General features: G+C 37.8%; 1 pseudogene across 1 annotated transcript; it reads right to left on the bottom strand.

The window, feature by feature from the left end:
* Positions 1-7420: 7420 nt before the first annotated feature.
* Positions 7421-10231, bottom strand: LOC137723930 (GTP-binding protein At2g22870-like; annotated as a pseudogene). The gene is made up of 4 exons (XR_015956322.1): positions 9718-10231; positions 9555-9621; positions 7962-8124; positions 7421-7877 (listed from the first exon to the last, which is right to left on the bottom strand). The product of XR_015956322.1 is annotated as a GTP-binding protein At2g22870-like (transcript).
* Between the last annotated feature and the right edge of the window lie 11288 nt (positions 10232-21519).

Raw genomic sequence — 21519 nt, 5'->3', positions numbered from 1 at the left:
AATGTTATGATGCTACTACTGCTAGTGTGTGTAAAAAAACTTCAGCGTTATGTGCTTGGTGTTGTGTCCCTTGATGTATCCCTTCTTTAACTACTCGATATATGCTACATTCTCTTCAAAGATCATTGTAAGAAAGTCAATGACGAAAGTAAGACCACTAGTTCTTCGAATATGTTCCATAACCACTCTCAGCCAAAAGCACTCATGCGATGCTTCATGCAGGGTGAGAATCTTAGCATGGTTCGAAAAAGTTGCAACTAGCGTTTGCTTGGTAGACCTCCAAGATATAATGGTGTCTCCAACTGTAAAGACATAGTCTGTTTGAGAACATGCCCTATGTGGGTCAAACAGATATCCAGCATCTGTGTAACCAACAAGGCAAGAATCAATCCATAAACCATAAGAGGCAACAACACTTGAAGATTTGTGGGTATAGAACAAGCCCAAATCCGTCGTATCCTTGAGGTAGCGAAAAATGTCTTTAACACCATTCCAGTGCCTATGTGTGGACGCATTGCTATATCTAGCCAAAAGATTAAGAGTGAAGGAAATGTTAGGTCTAGTGCATTAAGCCAAGTACAATAAAGCCCCATTTGCACTTAGGTAAGGAACTTCAGGTTCCAAAATCTCTTCCTCATCCTCATTTGGACGGAAGGGATCTTATTTAGCATATCAAGTCTGAACGACCATAGGTGTACCTGAAGGCTTCACTTTATCCTCATTAAAACGTCGCAACACCTTTTGGGTGTAGTTCAATTGATGTACTAGGATTCCATGCAAACAATGCTCAATTTCTAGGCTGAGATAGTATTAAGTTTTCCCAAGATCCTTCATCTCAAATTTCGATTTCAAGTTTGTAGCAATTTCCTCAAAATTTGCGAGAGTTCCAATGAGGTTTATGTCATCTACATAAACTGCAACGATTGCAAATCCGAAATATTTTATGAACACGCATGGGCATAATGTTGTTCACATAACCCTAACTTGTCAAATATTCACTCAGATGGTTATACCACATATGCCCGGATTGTTTCAATCTATAGAGTGATCTCCTCAACCTAATTGAGAGAGTGTTTCGTGGTCTAGAACTATTTGAACCAGTCAACGGAAGTCCTTCTGGAACTTTCATATAGATTTTCGTATCTAGATCCCTATAAAGATACACAATTACCACATCCATAAGCTGCATATTCAGTTTTTTGGAAACTACCAAACTGATAAGGTAGTGGAATGTTATAACATCCATTATGGGGGAATACATCTCCCCGTAATCAATCTCAGGGCGCTGAGAGAAGCCTTGCGCTACGAGGCGTGCTTTGTATTGCACTATCTCATTCTTCTCATTACGCTTCCTCACGAAGATCCACTTGTAGTCAACAGGCTTCACGCGTGGTGGTGTAGGAACAATAGGTCCAAACACTTTACGTTTCGCAAGCGAATCGAGTTCGACCTGGATTGCTTGTTTCTAGTTTGACCAATTGGTTCTACGTCGGTATTTATCAACAGAATGTGGTTCAATGTTATCGCTAAGCATGATGTTAATAGCTACTGTGTACGCAAATGCATCATCAACAATCATCTTATTCTGATTCAATACCTCATCCAATACTGCATAGTGGACCGAAATCTCGTGATTCTCGGGAGGTCTACATGTTTCGTCTGAAGCATCACCATAATCTAGATTAACCTCATGTGTTGGAACGGATGAGTGAGTGATGGTTAGATTCAAACTAGGGTCACTAGTTAGTGCCATTTTCCTCTTCTAGGTTTATGAATCCTTTGAACCAAAGTGTTTACCACGTTTCAGGTCAGAGTAGATGATTGGATAGCCGCCAATGTACCTTTTCGCATGGAATGTGTGACCTCCCCACCTTCAGGGACTGTTCAACCTTCCCAAGAGGATTGTGGTCGTACGTGGGGTGCATATATCCTTGCAGATGTGTTTTCAGTGGGTATATGTGATATTGTCACTTTTCTAGATCATTAAAAGCAACCGACATGCTTTGAACAATGCTCTGAAGATCTATAATTTGTTGCACCTTAGTTTCAGACTGGGCAGTGCGAGGATCTAAATTAGACATAGTGGGAGCATACCATGATAATTCGCAACGTTCTCCAGGAACGTTAGCATGTTTATGTCCCCCTAACGACAAGAAGACTGTCTCATCAAAGTGACAATCCGCAAAACGTGTAGTAAAGAGATCTCCTGTCAAGGGTTTTGAATAGCAAACAATTAATGACGAATCATAACCAACATAGATTCCTATTTTTCTCTAAATACCCATTTTGATACGTAGCAGTTGCGTTATTGGCACATAAATGGAGCACACAAACACCCGTAAATGCGAGACATCAGGCTCGTATCTAGTGACCAACTGTAATGGTGAATGTGGTTGAGTAGCAATGGACCTCAGGCAGACCAACATAGTTGCGTGCAATATTGCATAGCCCCAGGCAAATATCGGCAGTTTTGTTCTCATAACCAAAGTCCGAGCTATCAATTGAATGCGCTTTATGAAAGCTTCTACCAGGCCGTTTTGGGTGTGAAAATAGGGTACAAGATGTTCCACATCAATCCTTACTGACATGTAATAATTGTCAAAATTATGTGACGTAAACTCTCCAGCGTTATCCAGTCGAATCGACTTAATTGAATAATCAGGGTGGTGAGCCCTTAGCTTAATGATTTGCGCTATGAGTTTAGCAAACATAGCGTTGTGTGTGGAAAACAGGCAAACATGTGACCATCATGTCGATGCATCAACCAACACCATAAAGTATCTAAATGGTCTGCATGTTGGTTAGATAAGTCCACAAATATCCCCTTAAATCCTTTGAAGAAACTTAAAGGGGTCGTGAATAATCTCTGTGCGTGAGAGTTGAGTATTCAACTTCCCTATAGAACACATTTTGCATGGCGAGAATCCAACATAGGGAGGTAACTAATGCCCATATGATGATTTAAGGATACAGCACATCACGTCACATCCAGGATGTCTCAAATGGTCATGCTAAAGCAACAAAGTGTCCTAGAACTCAGGCATAGGGCCGGCCACACTAAGGGTTTTTATACCGCGAATGGTTGTGATGTACAACCCACTTGGGAGACGTTTTAACTTCTCATGAATACGCTTCTGGTCATATTTGTATAAAGTGATACAAAGAAATTTAGAACCATTATCTTCAGTGGTTTCAATATGATATTGATTATCTCAAATATCTCTAAAACTCAGCAACATTTTTCCGAAACGTGGAGAATAAAGTGTCTTCTTAATGGTTAAGATTGTACCATTGGACAACATGATACGGGCATTTTTGTATCCTTCAATCAAGTTGGATGGACCTGAGAGAGTTGTCAAATGAGCTTTCTTAGGTATCAAGTTAGTAAAATAGTGTCATTCACGCAAGATGGTGTGCGTGGTTGCACTATCTGCCAGACAACTAACTTCCCCACTAAACATACCTAGAAATAAATTGATTGAATTGGTCACATGCATAAATATAAGTCCATTCATTCATTTAAGCAATTTGATAAATAATATCCATTATTCAAAACAAACCAAAACCAAACAAATTATTCCAAATACTTAGAAAAATTGTTCAAAATTGAACCATAAACCTAGAAAAATAGAGAGAGGTCGGCCACTCCTAGTGGGTTCGGCCATTAGGGGTAAACACCCTAAAAACATGTCTAATTTATTCATCCATAGAAGTTGATGCCTCTTGAAAATCCGATATCTCTATTGATATCTTCCAGATGATCCACATGTGTAAAGTTAAACTCACAACGGGAATGATACTTGGCAATAGCCTTAAGGGAAGCTCAGCATACGCGTGACCAATGATCCCTTCATCCACAGTGGTAGCACATATCCATTTCAGTGGAAGCTAACTAAACGGGAGCTTTGCCCTTGTTCTTGAAATTTGGGACCTTAGGGGCAAGTGGTGGACTCAAATGGGTCACATTTCCTCCATTAGGTGAAGCATTCTGTTAATCTTAGGCATGTGGTTAGGCTTGCCACCCATTTCCACGGCCATGACGGTTCTTTCATCATTTGTGGCTGCTAGAATTAGTCTCATGCGCTTCAAGCACAGCGTTTGAGCCAGTGAGTAGAGCTTAATGATTCTTCATTAAAAGCTAGTTCTGCTTTTCAGAGATAAGTAAAACAAAGATCAAATACGAAAACTTGGTGAATTTTTGTGCCTTATACTATTACTGCAGGACAATATTGGTGGCATGGAAGGTCGAATATGTCTTCTCTAAGAGATCTGATTTGGTTAGTTCCACCATACTGAATTTCAGTAGAGAATAAGATTCTACAAACTTCAGAGTTGTATTCATTAACGGACTTAAAGTCTTGAAAGCAAAGATGCTGCCAGTCATATCTTACTTCAAGCAAGAATATGACTTTCTGATTATCGAAACGGTCGGCCAGAGCAAGCCAGAGGGTGCGTGGGTCATCCTTAACAAAGAACTCGGTCTGCAGAGCATTATGGATATGTCTTCGAATGAAGATCATTGCAGTAGCTTTTTAAGCTTCATCGACAGGTTTGTCGTCGGAAGGTGCCTCAATGGTGGCTCTAATGCCCTTTGCAGTTAGATGGAGCTTCACGTCTTGAACCCACTTCAGATAGTTTCTTCTGAAGACTTCTAGAGCGGTGAAATCAAGCTTGTTCAAGTTTGACATGTCCCTAAAACGGAGGGACAAAAACGTGATTAGTCATATGGTAATCCATAGACATATCGTAGACATACGGGTTCTATAGACGTGTATTGGTTTAATTTATGCATGAAAACTATTGGTTTCATGTGGTATGTTTTAGATGAAAACTTCAGGTTTCAAAGGCACTAAATATGAAACAACATGTTCAATTTAGTTTTTATGAACGATTAGTTCATAAGGAGAGGTTTTTGCAAGAAACACAAAATGCAATACGCTAGCTTAAGCATAGTGGGTTTGAGTTTCTTCGGGAACTCAAATGTGAGAGCTTCATTACTACAAAAGTATGTCAACAGTTCAAAGTATGAAAATAAATTATTGAATCGCTAATATCCAAAAGTGATCTTCAGGTTAATAATTTTGGATTTATTATCAGATTAATGGACAGCGGGTCACTTTTAATTAATTCAATAGATTGGGACCAAACGGGGTCACTCGTGGAAGCAAAAATAATAGTAACATTCGGGTTAAAATTATTTAAAATGCTAAATAATAGTAGTGGGTTGAAAAATCATAGCCCAGAAAAAGGTTTAGGCTCAGGATGGCTACAAAAACAGCCCAAGGGTGGCTACAGGCCACAGGCCGAAGGTTTTGAAGCCCAGAAAGAGACTGATGGCTTACGTGGGCCCATGAGGGCACGGGTCAGGCCCAGCAGATTGCTGACCTTGGGTTTGCATAGGGAGCCCAGTCGAGGCTGGGTCCGGGTCGAGGCAGGCCTCAACCTAGCAGACAAAGCCATGGGAAGTAGGTCAGGGCACGTGACACAACCCAATAGGCTATGAGCTGCTTCTAGCAAGCTTTAAACCATAGGACAATGAGCCAAGAAGGCTACAGGCTTTCTTGGTTGGGCTTAAGGGACTTCGAGCCTTATAGAGCTAAGCAGGCCGAAGGCCTGGGTTATCAGGGTCAGCATAGCAAGCCCAAAGGTTGTTGCCTTGTGATCTAATTAACTGGGTTTTAGGCTAGCGGTGGTCTATGGATCCACAGTGGGTGCTGCGGCAGTGGTGCCGCACAGTGCCCAATGCAAAAAAAAAAAAAAAATTCGATATCCCTAGGGTTTAGGAAACCCTAAATTGCTTCTAATTTATTTTATATGTTTTGACTCAGAAATTCCACATAACAATTTAATTGTATAATGCATGAAACAAATATATATATTGACAAATATATGAACTTATAAACTAAATATATATATATATATATATATATATATATTGTAAGAAAAATATAAAAATAGAGGGGTTCATGCATCATGGGAAATGTTTTCATGGTTCGTGGACGTTTTAAATATCTTCCCTTATTTTAAGCGTACCTGATCGGCAGAAAACAAAGAGAAGCCTTTGAATTTTGTGGAAGATAGCATCCTCCTACGATCCGTCAATTCCTCAGCTTCTGGCAAGAGCATGCTGATAACGTGTTGTAGGCCTATTTGATTGAACTAATCTAGGGGATTAGAGAGAAAGGGGGGCCAGTGGCAATTAAAGAGAAGAAAAAGTGATTTAATTGTGAGATGTGTTTGAGTCATCCCATTGTGCCTTTATTTATAGTAGTAAGATAGGCAAAAACCTTTCTTTTTAGGATTACAACTCTTAATAAGTAATCAACTCCTAATAGGAATATAAGATACATTCATATATCGACTAGGATTTACATAATCACATTCTTATTCTAAATATAATTGCAACAAATTTTATGTATTCAGTCAATTGTTGTAGCTTATTTATATGTTTTTATTGTTATATAATAAATTTAATTAATAAAAATAAAATAAATAATAAAAAACGCACAGACTCCCACTTAGACTCTTAGACGTTAGGACCTTCCCCTCTGTCTGACTACCTAACGTTTTTTAAAACCTTAGGTGCAGACGTACAGTTAGCAGTCTTGCAGATCGGTGACCGTCCACAACTGCCACTGACAATGATTGAAACTTGCCGCTACGAAAGTTTTTCAAAGGCCCAGCGGCTGCAAACAAGTGGAGGAGAGGAGAACATGGACTAATCTGTCGTACATGCTCACGGAAAAGAATCTTTTGGTTTTTATTTGTTTTCTGTTTTATATGTGGTTTTTTTCCCGTACAGCCGAAAGTAAATTAGGCATGGCATCAATGTTAACATGTGTGGCTGCCTGCAGTTCTTAAAAAAGTCACCAGAGCATCTTCAATGGAAGACGCAAAATTTGGTTGGCCGGAAAACACTCCGGTAGGAAAAATACAAAACAATTACCTTGGTCGAAGGATATAAATAAACATATAAATTACATGTTTTATATTTTTAAGAGGTTGACCCTGCTATTCAAAGAGAAAAATAAATAGGATCCCAAATATACATTTCTATATTGGTTACAACTAAAATATACATTTCTCTAAAATGTAAAATAAGACGTAAATGTGATTTTTATATCTCAGATTTGCATATCTACATTTTAGATGCTCTCAAGGTATTAGATAAATTTAAAAACACTTATGAGAAGAAACTCAAAACTTTCAGCAACTCAAACCTACATGGGAAGGACAGTCTGAAAATGAAAAGATAAATCCGAGAGTCGGAGTTGATTTTCACAACCATCTTTTATTTCTGGTCCGAATTAAATAATTCAAACGAAAACAATGGACAAGAGGTGTGTAGGATGAGAAAAAGAGTATGCTTATCAATCCCATCGATAATGGCATACAGATGAAACTCAATATGTGTAGCATATTCTGAAAACACCATTCATCTATATAAACACAAAGAATAACACATCTTTCCAGTTTCCACAGCCAATATTACAAATCTGAATCACTTTTAGCCAAGGACTTCGTCCGCAGAGTTTATGGTAACCAGTGACAAGACTGTTAGCACAAGAAAAAGTAAAAGACCATGAGCAGCCGAGTTGAAGTTGCTTGTTCTTCGTGTCCCTTCTGAAGTTGAGGAGGAATCGGCCACTATTATTGTAATGCAGAGCTATTGATCCCAGTAGTTTCTAAGTTGCGACATGTGGAGCAAAAGTTCATCCCTGCCCAAGCCAGTTACACTGCTGGTCATGATCCACGGAGGAGGTAAGTGGTAGTTGTCTTTGATAAACTGCTGAAAATCCCTGAGGTTGTCATCTGCCCTTTTTACCTTTGCCCGCCCTCATTTTGTCACACTTGGTGAAGACAAAAGTCATCGGTATCTAAAAAGCAGAAAGAGCACATGAATTATGAGCAATTTATGAAGAAATTAACATAAAGTTATTTCATATCGAAGAGCAGTGTACCTTGTTACGTCCAAGCCAATTACCGCAGTCTAGGTCGATTTTCTGAGGCGGAACACTAGCATCAACAAGGAGTAGGACAATAACAAGAGTATCTCTGTTCAAAAAGAAACCTTTGGTGAATGCAGACCAATCCATTCGAGCAGCTTCTGGAGCTTTAACAAACCTACATACAAAGAAAATCACTAGACATAAGAAAATAAAAAAGAAGAGAAGGCGAAGGTATTTTATTCAATTACTGTATATTGCTACTGAAACTATATAGAATGCTGAAATAACAAGATTAAGTCCTTATTGTCTGCATGAAATGTTTGACATATGAATTCAAACAAACATTAGAATAAAGAAGTTAAAAGAATTTAGCAATCTCTTAAGCAAAATAATCTTCAAGCTTACAGCTGGTACCAGGACAGCAGCCCGCATTAAAATTGAAAGTTTTAAACTTCAAAAGAACGACAACCAGAAAAATGGAAAGGGCCACCTAACTATGCTCTTGACTGATAATTATGTGACAATCTCTACAGCACAAATAAGGTTTCTTAGTCAATGTTAGCATGAATAATGCCTAAATGTGTTAGAGTGGATAAAAATGAGTACAGGCTCAATTGCCCAAGGGAGTGGTTATGCATTTATATTCTGATGGAAAAAATGAACACCGGCTTTTTTTCATTTCCAAAGGGCTGGTGGCATACTTTCAAATTATAATGGATTGATTGAACACAGGGTTTCTAATGTATAGGTACCCGTTTATGAGCAAATAACACCATTCTACAGAAACAAAATCGTCACAATTGTGCGTATTAGATATCCATCATCCCAGGGTATATTCCTTGACATCAACTAGTGCGTATCAAACACACTTAAACTTGGAACTTGTAACTTAAGGGGAAATGTGACAAGAACGCTGCACGCTATTAAAATTGTAGGAGCAGAAACAGGGATTCCAGCAAGCTCTCTCCACCACTTATACAAAATTCAGCTTACACAACAAGTTCATAAAAGTAATCATTTTCCAATGTCAGTGAGTGACAAGATGGAAACTTAGTAAATTAGATTAAGAACTACTGGACCCATTAAGAATAATGTCATAGGACTTAGATATTCAGCATTTGTAATAAACTCAAGTCACCAAAGCCCTGACCACGACTACCAGGGACGTGGGATCCTACAGAGAGCTGGTTGGCAGGAGAGCTGTATTCATTACGAAGCAGTAGGCAATGAAATGCATGTCAAATAATATGCAGGAATCAGGATAACGGTTAGTAAGTGAAAACTTAGTTTCAAGTGCGTAGAGCATCTTCCTATACTAATTTGTGTTCTTCATTACTTCACTGATACATATACTGACTTGCATGGATTGGTGACACATCATTTGCTTTGCAAATTTGGTCTCCCTAGCATTACCTGACTTGCATTGTATGAACAAACTCAAAACCAACTGATCTAGAGCTGATTCCAATAAAGTTCAAGACTTTCTTCAGCGCAACTAGTTCCAAACAGTCACAAATGGAGATAACATAACCTAGGAGATTAAAGGCCACAAGCTGAAATTTTTTTTTTTTTTTTTTTTATATACGAAAGAAGGAAGTGCCTTACCCATAACCAGGCAAATCCACAAGGTAGCAACTTTTGTTTACGAAATGATTGATGAGCTTCGCCTTCCCTGCATAAGTTCACACAAAGATAATCAAAACCCAGATGCCAAAACACATTCAAACTCCACAAGTTTACACAAAAATAATCAAAGTCCAGAAGAAACCTGGTTTCTTAGATGTAAGAGCAACATCCTTCTTGCAAACCAAGGAATTAATGAGCGAGGACTTGCCCACATTGGACCGACCCAGTATAGCGAATTCGGGCCGGTCATGTTTGGGACATTCCTTGGCTCTGGCACTGCTCTTCACGAACTCCACCTCCTTAGTCTTGGCGTCACCGGCGTAGGGTCTGAGAACGATGTTCGACCCGAGTAGGACCATGTTCTCAATCATCTCCTAGGCCGGGTCGACCCCGGGCGACATGAACAGGACGGTCTTGTCCAGGATTGAGTTAGCCGTGGCTTTTGGAGCTGAGACATGGGGTTTCGGGTTTGGGTTTTGGTTCGGACGGGTCGGGTTTGAGAGGAGGGTTCGGAAGGAGAGAGTGAAAGGTCGGGTTTTGATAGGTGGAAGGGGAGATGGTGATAAGAAGGAAGTGATTTGCAGGGTCAGGAGGCGGTTTCTGAGTAACATTGTGTGGGATCAAGAGAGGCTTTGTTTCGTGAGGTTATGGGAAAGACCGAAAGACTATTTAATAAGAGAACTAATGAAATGAATTTGAGAATTTTGATTTTTAATGATAAGGATAAAATAAAAAGAAATTTTATTTAAATCTATTTAACTTTTTTCACATTCAATTTAAATTTTAAATGTTAATTGTCTATTTTACCCTATTGCATAATTATTATTAAATACAAAATGAAATTAATAATAAAACTCAAATTTATTAATAAATACAAACACTAAAATTAAACCCTATGATCACTCTTTGTTTATTCTACATTTTTATTGATGGATGGTGATTTTGAAGTTTTGAATCCTCCAACAAAGGTATGACTCAATTTATGAATTTTTTTGTTCGTTTGATTTCAATTTTTTAGAGTGTAGAAGTTATTTACTGTAATTTTTTTCAACAAATACAACGAAAGCATCCTACCTTCCGACTAAAACAACAACAAAAGCATCCAACGATGAAAAATGTCCGGTGTGAAAGGACCCAGTAACTGGTTGAATTGTCCATTAGTGGACTCCTCGTTCGCTATTTTTATACTGATTGTTTTAATTGAAAGTTCAGTTTCTTATGGCATTTGTAATGTTAAAATATGCTCGAATCCAGCACAGTACAGATGCACGAATGAAATCGTTAATTGAGCAAACACAAGAAATCAACAAGCTTTTCTATTTTAGAAGTTTCATTTGTATACAATTTTCACTGGTACGTGATAGGGCTTGTGTAAGTGAGGTGAAAAATATGCGAGTTGACACATTCTCAACAAGTCTAAGTGCACTTAAAACGCGTTAGACGAGACACCAGTTGAATTCCTATTGAAGCACTTAAAGCCTCTATCACTAGAAGCAAACCAAGTAATAAACTAACTCAATACCACAAGTCTAACCGTTAATTATGGTAGAAGTTATTTGCGTAGTAGCTTCCACGCTATAAGAGTGGTACTCCTCTCCGTTAGAAAATCAGGTAAGCACTTACCCGAACGCAACCTGTCACCACTCCCAACGGGTAACCTTCTCCAGTTTTTGTTTATGTCTGTACTAGCTTTCCCCACTGGGGTGGTAGCCCTCTCTGGCCTTTTCCCAGTTATGATTTCCAAAAGGACAACCCCATAACTACACACATCGCTTTTCGCAGTGATTTTTAGCATGCAAGCATATTCTTCAGGTAACAATTGAATTATCAGCTTTTGTGTTGTGGAAGAACTTAGGTCTAAGCACATCAAATTTAGCTTCTAAAAATCACATGGGTGTAAAAATAAATCCACATATTGAATTGGGTTTATGGGGGTATATTAGGTATTAAATTTAGGTTTAAAGAGATATTAATAGTTTAGTTAAAATCAAATGGGTGCAAAGAGTAAGCGGGCTCTAGAAATAGGTTAGATGGGTTTAAATAAAATTTTTCTAAAATAAATGGTAAAGTGAATAGTTTCAGGATTAATTTTTTAGTATAAGTACTGAGAGTTCTTCGTTAAAGTTCCCTATTTAATAAGGCAATTTTGGTGACAATGGAGGCTTGGATTTTTGCTAAATTTGAGCGGAATGATCTTTATTTTTTTTTTTTTTTTTTCTTCTTATTTTTCTATTCGTGCTATATTTTTATAATCAAAATTGAAGTACGAAGATGAAGATTGAGCTGAATGACTAAGAGAAGTCATGACATCGGTCATAAAATTAGCCTTAAATACATGTTTGTAGAGATTAGACAGAGAAATTAATAAAATAACGAGCGTCAACTTCTTATGTTCCTAGGAGTTGTGTAATCAAATGCCCATGAGTTGGCTAAATTTGCAATGTTGTGGGATGATGTTGTAATTTGGGATGGGAGAAGATTTGAACTCGAGATGAGTTGAAGAGGAAAGCTTAATTATTAGGATAATTCACCACTTGTAAGGATATCCATTATAATCTTATCTTTTAAAAGTTCGATTTTATGCTTGTTGAAACTTAATTTGTAGTTGACGCGTTTGCTTATTTAGGATAGAATATTCTAACGCTAAAATCGATGATCTTGATTCATTTTATTCCTCTAGTCGAATTCCTGATTGTATTGTGATAATATAATTTGGGCCAGGTAATGTTGGAAGTTTGTTGATGTAATTTCATTTTAATAAAATGATATGAACTTGTTATTCACAAAAATCAAACTTTAAGACGTTGAACTTTTAAAAAAGGAAAGGATTATGAGTGAGGATCGTTGAGCAAAGCTTTCTTGGTTTTAGTTATGGTCGTGGTTTGTTCAATCTCATATTCTATAGCCCGGATTGTTGTCGGTAGTGGTGTTTATGGTTTGTGCATTCGGAAAAGGACTAAGAGAAGGAAACTCGACGTTTGTTGGAGGGGACTCATAGAAGGGCTTCTTTACCAACAATTGTAAAATCATTAGAGATTGGTGCAGCCCTTTCTTCATGGAGCCTGTACGACTCTCGGGCTTGCAATGTGTTTAGTCCTCATGATTAGGGTCTAGGGGACGTTTGTTTGCCCTTGCTAGCTTTCATTGGACTAGAGTGGATTAAATATTAGTTAGTTTGTGTTTGTTGCCTTCCAGTACTAGCTTTAATGTGACTAACGAGGACTCGCCTCACCTAAAGAACTCGTTAGACTGTCTTAAGGAGAGCCCCTAAACCATGGATTCCATAAGAGCATTTCTACGCTAAAAAGCCCCTCGAGCAATAGGCAATTCAATCCTCCCAAGTGAATACTAACTGTCTTTAGTGAACAATAACTGCCCAAGTGCGTCTTCACTCCAAAACTAAATAACTCAGGCAATTTGTATTAAAATATTATTAAACTATTTTATAAAATAATAAAAGATAATTTATTTATTTTATTTAGGATGATAATAAAAGATTGATCGGAAGTATTTGAAAATATTGAAATGTGGTGTAAGGTGGAAGAACATGGTTAGGTATTAATAGAAAAATAAATTATTATTCTTATTATTATTATTATTATTATTATTATTTTATATTTTTTGTATTTTAATTCATTTTTAAGATTTTTTGAATATTTTTTTGTAGTTTTAATTAATTTTTTTAGATGTCAACCTTGCATCACATGGCCTAGGACTAAGTTAGTAGATTTTAGCCTAGGTGAGCGGAATGGGTTGGAGGAGTTTTGTGGTAGGGAGGGGATTTATAGGGGTGTATTCAATTGAGATTTTAAGAGATTTTAATTCTTTTAATTAATCTAGGAGTATTCAATTAGGATTTTCAGCCTGTATTCAATCAGCATTTTAAGATAGTTTATTAAAATCCTTAGATATTTGAGGGTATTCAATTAGGATTTTAAAGAAGTTTATTTCTAGGTGTTAGGAATTTGTTTTAAAGAATTTTAAAAAATGAGGAATTTGAGAGAATTTGAGAGATTTTATAGTATATTTTAAGCATTCCTAAATCTCACCTCCTCCCCTGAGATTTCGAGGAAATTGAATCAAAATTTTACATAAAATATCTAAAAATCAATTAAACTCCATCAAATTCTATGGATATATAAATCCAATAAAATACCATAAAATCTCAACAGAATGCACTCTCTTTAATTCACTATCCCTTAGGAGATTTGAGAGGGGAGGAAGTGCTCTAAGACCCTTGCTCCGTCATGTTCTCTTCTCATGTGCTCTCCTTTTCACCTCGCCCCGAACCCAAAATCATGAACAAGGCCTTAGATTTGAACCTCAATCGAAGAACCCACGAGCTCCGTCGTTCGATTCACCTCAAACTCGACCTCGATTTTCAACGGAATGGGCTTTGGGCTCCGTCCTTCTCGACCTATTAAACTGCTTTATCTTTGACGAGGACCTCATCGACTATGTCATCTCCATCATTTGCTTCACATTTTGGGGTTTTATAAAAAAGCCCAAAAATGACATCGAGTATGTATTGAATTTTCTATCTCTGTATCATAATTTTTGTTTTGAAATTCTTTTTTTTTATAAATTTTTACAAATTTATCTATGAATTTGGTGGTAGAATTCGTGCAAGGCGTTTTATATTAGCATCCCACAAAATGTTGGATGCATCCCACATTAAAATGTAATATTAATGATTTATTTACCCTACTATGCAATGAGAATTTTGACCCTATTGGGTTAAAAAAAATAAAAAAAATTCTAAATACACCCCAAATCACTTTTTACGTATTATTTGACTTCTTTAACTATCAAAACCCCTCCCACCCTCCATTGTTGAATAAAACCCTAACCAATGAGACTACAAACATGTTGAATTATTTTCAAAAACTTCACATGAGGTAAGACTTCATATTTTTTGTTGTTTTAGTGATTTCGACGACATCAATAATTATTTAATCTTGGTTTTGTTGCGTTATTTAAGCTTCTATGTTCATATTCATCTTTTAGCGATCACAGGGATTACATGAAGAATTAAACACCTAAAATTACCACCTAATATTAAAAATAGACAACATGGGTTTTAATGGTGGAATTGAAATAAACCCACATATGATTAAATCCCAGGCGACATCTTTTGTCAAAATTCCAGTCAGCATTTTTTGTCCAAATAAGAAGCTTTATTGATTATTTGCATAAGACTAACAGAGCATAAGACTATGCCCCCCTTTACCGATTAAAGTATTAGACTAATATTGATATTGAGTTGTATGATGATTCTTAGCAAATATATGAGGTGTATGATTCTTAGTAAATAAACGAGGATTTGATACAAATTTTTGGTGTATTTAAACAGGATAGCATACAAGGCAATGGTTGTATGATTCTTAGAAACTGAACTAAAATATATTCAGTGCCAAGCAAGAGTACATTTTTAAAAAGAAGACTTTTTTAATGGTGATTTTCAACTGGGCAATGGTTGCAATGAATATAGCATGCCCATGTTCTTCTGGGAGATCATGAACTGATTACAGAGTGAGGGCAAAAGCCATGGCCTCCGAAGTCTTACTCAATCTCATAATTCAAGAATTAGCACTTATGAATCTTATAATTCAAAAACCATGGCCCCCAAACTATTGCGCTATTCTAAGATGCTTTCTTGCAAGTCGACTTGGTTCGACCAAAATATGCACAAGAAAATGGAAACAACATGGTAACTTTGAAATCATTATTAATGTTATTGAAAAACGTTCAAATGAACCTAAACATTTTTCAAATCATTCAATTTGAAATCATTCGGCAAACTAACGTTCAAATGGTTTGAAATCATTCGGCAAAATTAAAAATGAGTGTTATAAGATTTGAGAAATGTGGTGTATGTAGAAAATGTAAGATGTATATTGAGAGTGGGGTGTGAGGGTATTATGGGGAAGGAAGTGGAGTGTATTAAGATAATTTTTAATTGAAAAAGCAAAGTATTCATGTGGGGTTTATTCAACAATTTGTAGGGTGTTAATATAATAAGCCTTTGTGTAAATTGCTGTCATTATGTTATGGATGTTTAGCAAAATGAGCATAACCGTCAAAAGATTTGCAGTTTTTACAATTTTTTTAGCAGAATGGGTATATATTTTGATGTGCTTACATGTTCATGGCCAAATTGTTATTAGTGATTGCCGCCTATGATTACTGTTTTTTTTTTTAGCTAAACATTTTCTCACATCATTCGGTTTGCGTCTATTTATATCCAATCTCAGAAGCCAACTTGTTTCATGCACAAATTATGCTACTGTATTTGCTACCGCTCCAGATCTCACGCCTTCGTGCAATTGCAGCCAATGGAGGAAAATTAAGAAAATTTTGTAGGTACATTGCTCTCTAGCTCGGTGAGAGGTACAATTGTTTGTGTAAGAGCTGCATTATGCTCTCTATGTATTTTAGAATTGTTGGAGAACAATTTAGAAACAAAAATAACAGAAATACAAAACTTGAAATACTTATACTTTATTACTTAAAACTACTTGCAATACAGAATGAAATTACACAATAAATACAAAAATTAAAATGATAATAACTTGAATGAATCAAAGGTAGAGGCTAGCGCAAAAACTATGTCATTTAAACAATATTTCCGTCTCACTCTTGTGCTTGTGGTTCTACAACGTCTGCTCGACCAGGATACAACTACCTAATTCTGCAACTTGCACTAGATTATAGAATTCTAGCAAATTGTTTTGTGTGTTTGCTCTCTAAAAGGTTTTGTATGGGAGAGATGGGAAAAAGAAAAAAATGATCTACGATGGAACTGAGATTCCAGTTATATAGGCTCTTTCATACCTTTTGGATATATCTGAAGCTACACAACTCTTTGGAAAGAGTTGTGTCTATTAATGAAAACGTTTTTAATTAAAAAACGTAATTCGAAATTAAAATTAATGATCTAATTAATTTTAATTCTTAGGCCCCAAGTGCTCCAAGACCCAAGGCCCTTGTCTTGATTAATTAATATTAATTTATTTTAATATTATGATATAATCATCAAGCCTAATCCACACAATTAGTGGCCTAAACCTCAATTTTCATTCCAAATGGTCCAACACCTAATTACTAATAAAGGTGACTAACTTAATATAAGGACTTCAAGTTCCTTGAGTTCCTTGATGTGGGACTAAAGGAGCTCAAAACTCCTACAAGAATTTCAATATCAATAAAACATTGACATCAATTAAGCTGCCCTTGATGGCCTTAGTTCAACTTTAGTGTTCATAAATGACACTCAAAAGTATTTATCTGCGAAATTATCGTTCACTGCTCGTGTGTTCGAATTGACATATGGATCTAGAAGTCCAGGTGAGCATCTCTTTGTGGTTCCCTTTCTGGGTAAGTCCTATGGTATAGGGTCATCTGTGCAAAAGGAAGAATCAACAACTGATGAAAAAGGCCTCGAGTTTAAGGGGTATGATATGCTTGCAATCTTCACGGCTAGGTGGCAGGGTACTAATTTACATCCTTTGATTATGGAATAGTCTGAGGATAGCTATGCTTATGACAGCAATGGGAAGAAGTATCTTGACTTGATGCATTAAAGTTTGATCTTCCAGCTCCATTTGTATTCAGCACGCTGACTGCCCGTAGTATGGGCGCCATCACCTTCCAGGTGAGACAGAAGAGTTCTCTACAAGACTAGCAAACAATATGACATTATATTTATTGTCGACGATGGGGACGAGGTAATCTATGATTTCGAAGGATTGGCTATGTGCATGGGTGTGTGTTGAACCTACAAACTACCAAGTTTATGTGGCACGCAAGCCAAGTAATTAATAAGCCAACTATGTTCTTCGGTTGTGTGCAGGGCATGCCAACTCGAGTCGGCCGAGTTCGGCCAGGGAGTAATGTGTTGGTGAAAAAGGAAAATAAAAATCTCAAGGTTGTTAAGAGATTTCGCATAAAGCGAGAGTTTGCACAGGACAGTTTGTGTATTGAATTGGATGGGTTCTGAATGTTGTCACAACCTCTGTATTTATAATTCACTAGTAACCCTAGGATTGCCGTCATAAGTTACGAAATAATAGGAATATTCCCTCAAATATGCATGATCCCACTTGGCATGGCCTTGATGATTTCATAGAAACCAACCGAGACTCAAACTCTCAAAAGCCTAATCCTACTTAGACCTATTATTGCTGATTATCCCAAATATCCATGTTGAGTGAATCTTGCTCCATGAACAACCACATGCTTGTTGTGCCTTGGCCCGTTCGTTAGTGCGGAACCGAGATTCAGATTACAACCTCACCAAAATCACACACAGTTGAACAAAATAAAATACAAGAAATAAAAACACAGAGAAATTTGCGAGGTTCGGCAAAAACTGCCTACGTCCCCGGAGAGATATTGCTCTTCACTATGAGAATAACAGTACAAGTATACATGAGTTAAATCGACATAACCCAATCTCATATCCCTTGTACACCCACTCACAGAATTTTCCCAAGAGCCTCACTCTACCCCAAGAGTTCTTTTACTAGAATACTTTTCATTCTAGCTCTCTTGATTTTCTCTCAACCCATGTTCAATGCTCTCTTTCTGACTTCACAAAGGCATAACCAAATGCCTTAATATAAACAAAAGGCCCCGCCTTCTCTCTCTCCTCTTCTCTCTTTCGGCTCATCACACAAGGCCAATTCTTTGCCTTTGTAAAAGCCACAAATCAAGGGCTAGACATCATAATGATGTCCCCCTTTTTCTTTGTCCCTTTCTTTAGCCGAAAGTAGCTAGCACTCCACATGGTTGAGATGAAATTGTTGCCAACTCATAATATGAGCCAATCACAACAATCTCCACCTTGGCGAATACACCATGCAAAAATCCTTGCACCCATCACCAAAGCCCATTGGCCTTACGTACCAGCATGCACACTCTGAATCCACCTCGTTGGTCCTGTTCCGATTCAGTTACTGCCAATACATGGGTAGCTGCTGCAAGCTAAAAATCACCATTTAGCTTCAGACAGGATCTCAACACATCCTCGTCTCCTCCAGCAGGTTTTCCTCCTCTTCATTGTCTGCAACCTGGAAACTCGTCAGCGCGCCTATTTCCAGCAACAACCCATAGAGCCAGACAAAATTCCCACACTTCCTCCTACCTCAGGACCTTCTCATCACCTGTGAATCCCATAGCTCCACCTGCTGCAAAACCCCTGCAACACTTGAGACTAAACATCACCAGGAGAAGTGTTGCTTCGAGTACCTAGAGGGCATACTCAAAGTCTTCCACCACAAACTTGCTAACCCGGCCTTGCACCCGTAGCACTGTGGACCCTTGCCTCCGGAACCGGATCCGAACCTGCTGTCTATCTCAGATCCTCTTTCCAATTTTCTTCCATGATTTCAACCTTGAATAGCTTAAGCAGTCTTGTGCCCACCATCATCCATGGTCTCTTGTGTGTATCATTCCACACCAAAGAAGCTTGCACCTGCTCCAAACTTACTGTTTCTTTCCTTGCAGTAAAGTTTCACAAGGTTCTCGTACAAATCTGAAAGTGAGGTAAGAAGAAAGAGGCCTTTGTCTTCTTCCTCAACATCAACTTTCGCAGTTGATCCAAGCATCCCTAAACACGGCTTCCATTTCTTCAGGCTTCCATTACTCTCCTTTACCAAGAGCAAAACCGCCTCTCCCTTTAAACTGCTCAACTGAAAATTCCATGGTGAACAACAAATCTGGACCTCCAACGAACCAAAGCCCCCAACGATGCTCTGATACCAATTGTTGTGCCTTGGCCCGTTTGTTAATGCGAAACCGAGATTCAGATTACAACCTCACCAAAATCACACACAGTTGAACAAAATAAAATACCAGAAATAAAGACACAAAGAAATTTGCGAGGTTCGGCAAAAACTGCCTACGTCCCCGGAGAGATATTGCTCTTCACTATGAGAATAACAGTACAAGTATACATGAGTTAAATCGACATAACCCAATCCCATATCCCTTGTACACCCACTCACAGAATTTTCCCAAGAGCCTCACTCTACCCCAAGAGTTCTTTCACTGGAATACTTTTCATTCTAGCTCTCTTGATTTTCTCTCAACCCATGTTCAACCTTTTCCATGGGAGAGCCGAATGCTCTCCCCCTTGGATGCTCTCTTTCTGACTTCACAAAGGCATAACCAAATGCCTTAATATAAACAAAAGGCCCCGCCTTCTCTCTCTCCTCTTCTCTCTTTCGGCTCATCACACAAGGCCAATTCTTTGCCTTTGTAAAAGCCACAAATCAAGGGCTAGACATCATAATGATGTCCCCCTTTTTCTTTGTCCCTTTCTTTAGCCGAAAGTAGCTAGCACTCCACATGATTGAGATGAAATTGTTGCCAACTCATAATATGAGCCAATCACAACAATGCTGACCCACGATGCAAAAGCTTATACCAATATGCTAAATCATTTAGCATAATCAACAAGATAATTGTTGCCATCTTATCACCACCACGTGTAGAATCATCTTTCAAGCACATCACCATTTTGACTTCACCTTTATCCCATTGTTCCACGTGGTTATGCATGCGCATCCATTCAAATATGGAACCCATGCAATTGACTATATACCAAGCTGCATAGAACTCTCCTTATTGCCACATTAATTGTAAAGGGTTAGCAAGCAACCAGCTGTGCAATCTCTTTTAATTTCTGCATGATCCAATAAAACTCTTGATAATCTGCAAAAGAATCCCATGAGTATCTCTGCAAGCTTTAAGGATATTTTCAAGATAATTACTATGATTAAAATTAATAGTAATTCCAAGAAAAATCTCTTAATTTACATAATCATCCGATGGCTTCGATCATTTAGGCCAAAAATGTAAAATTACCCCCCAATTTCTTTGAATTTCGGCTCGTAAAACGAATGATTAAGGAAATTAAGCTTTACAGCACTCCATAATTCTACGTTGAATTGGATATTTGAAATGCCCACACTTCTGTCGAACATGAAATGGCGCCTCGGCCGTCTCCAATCCACTAACTTGAGATGGTATTTAGCCAAACATGAGATCCTTGTTTAGCTCAAAAACCCATAATACAACCAAGACTTGGAGCCCCAACCATGCATACATATTTACAAAATGATAGGCAGAAACTGAGCAAATCCTTCAACTTCATTGTGGGGTCTCAGCCGAGTACTTTCTAACTCACAAGCATTATTATTTATTTCAACACCATCGTGCTGAGAAACCAAGCTGTACTCACCGAGAACCAACAAACCAAACTGCTTGAAGTGTCTCCACGGCTAGTCGAAGTCACATCAATCACTGGCAGAATTCTCGATTACAAAATGACTATCCGAGCCGAGTCAAACTAGTTTGGCATACAAAAATTGATGATGCTGTACTAAATTGCCGAATGCATGGATAAAGTCGGCGGCTTGTGATCAATCTGCTGTACCTGACCTCACCAAATATAATAAAAACCCTTGGTTGTTTTTGGCCTTTCCACGAGGATAAAGCAACACGACTCTCCTTCTCTTGAAGTCTTAAGAAGACATGGTGGCTAGGTTCAAACATCAATTCATGCCCCAAATCATGTATCTTTATGGATATGGTCTTACATGCACCCACTCTGATCGCCTTTATTCCAAAGCATGATTTTTGCAGAAACCAACTGTAGCCACCAAACTCAACTCATAGTGCGATCAAGCTTTGAAAATTAATCGACGCACCGAATTTCCAAGGAAAAAGAATAAAACCACTTTACTTCGTTCGGTCATCTAAAAAACCTTTGGACACTACCGAACTTGACGTACAATGTGGCCAAGCTCATCAACATATACTGGGTTGCTCGGCCTGCTGTCAGTTTATTCATTTGGTCTTCTTGAAAACCATTGGACACTACCGAACTCAACGTACAATGCATCCAAGCTAGCAACATATACTGGGTATCTTAGCCTGT

The sequence above is a fragment of the Pyrus communis genome, chromosome 15 (genome assembly GCF_041283825.1).
Source record: "Pyrus communis isolate YQ-2024b chromosome 15, ASM4128382v1, whole genome shotgun sequence".
Taxonomy (NCBI): Eukaryota; Viridiplantae; Streptophyta; class Magnoliopsida; order Rosales; family Rosaceae; genus Pyrus; species Pyrus communis.
This window is presented reverse-complemented; position numbering and strand designations above follow the sequence as displayed.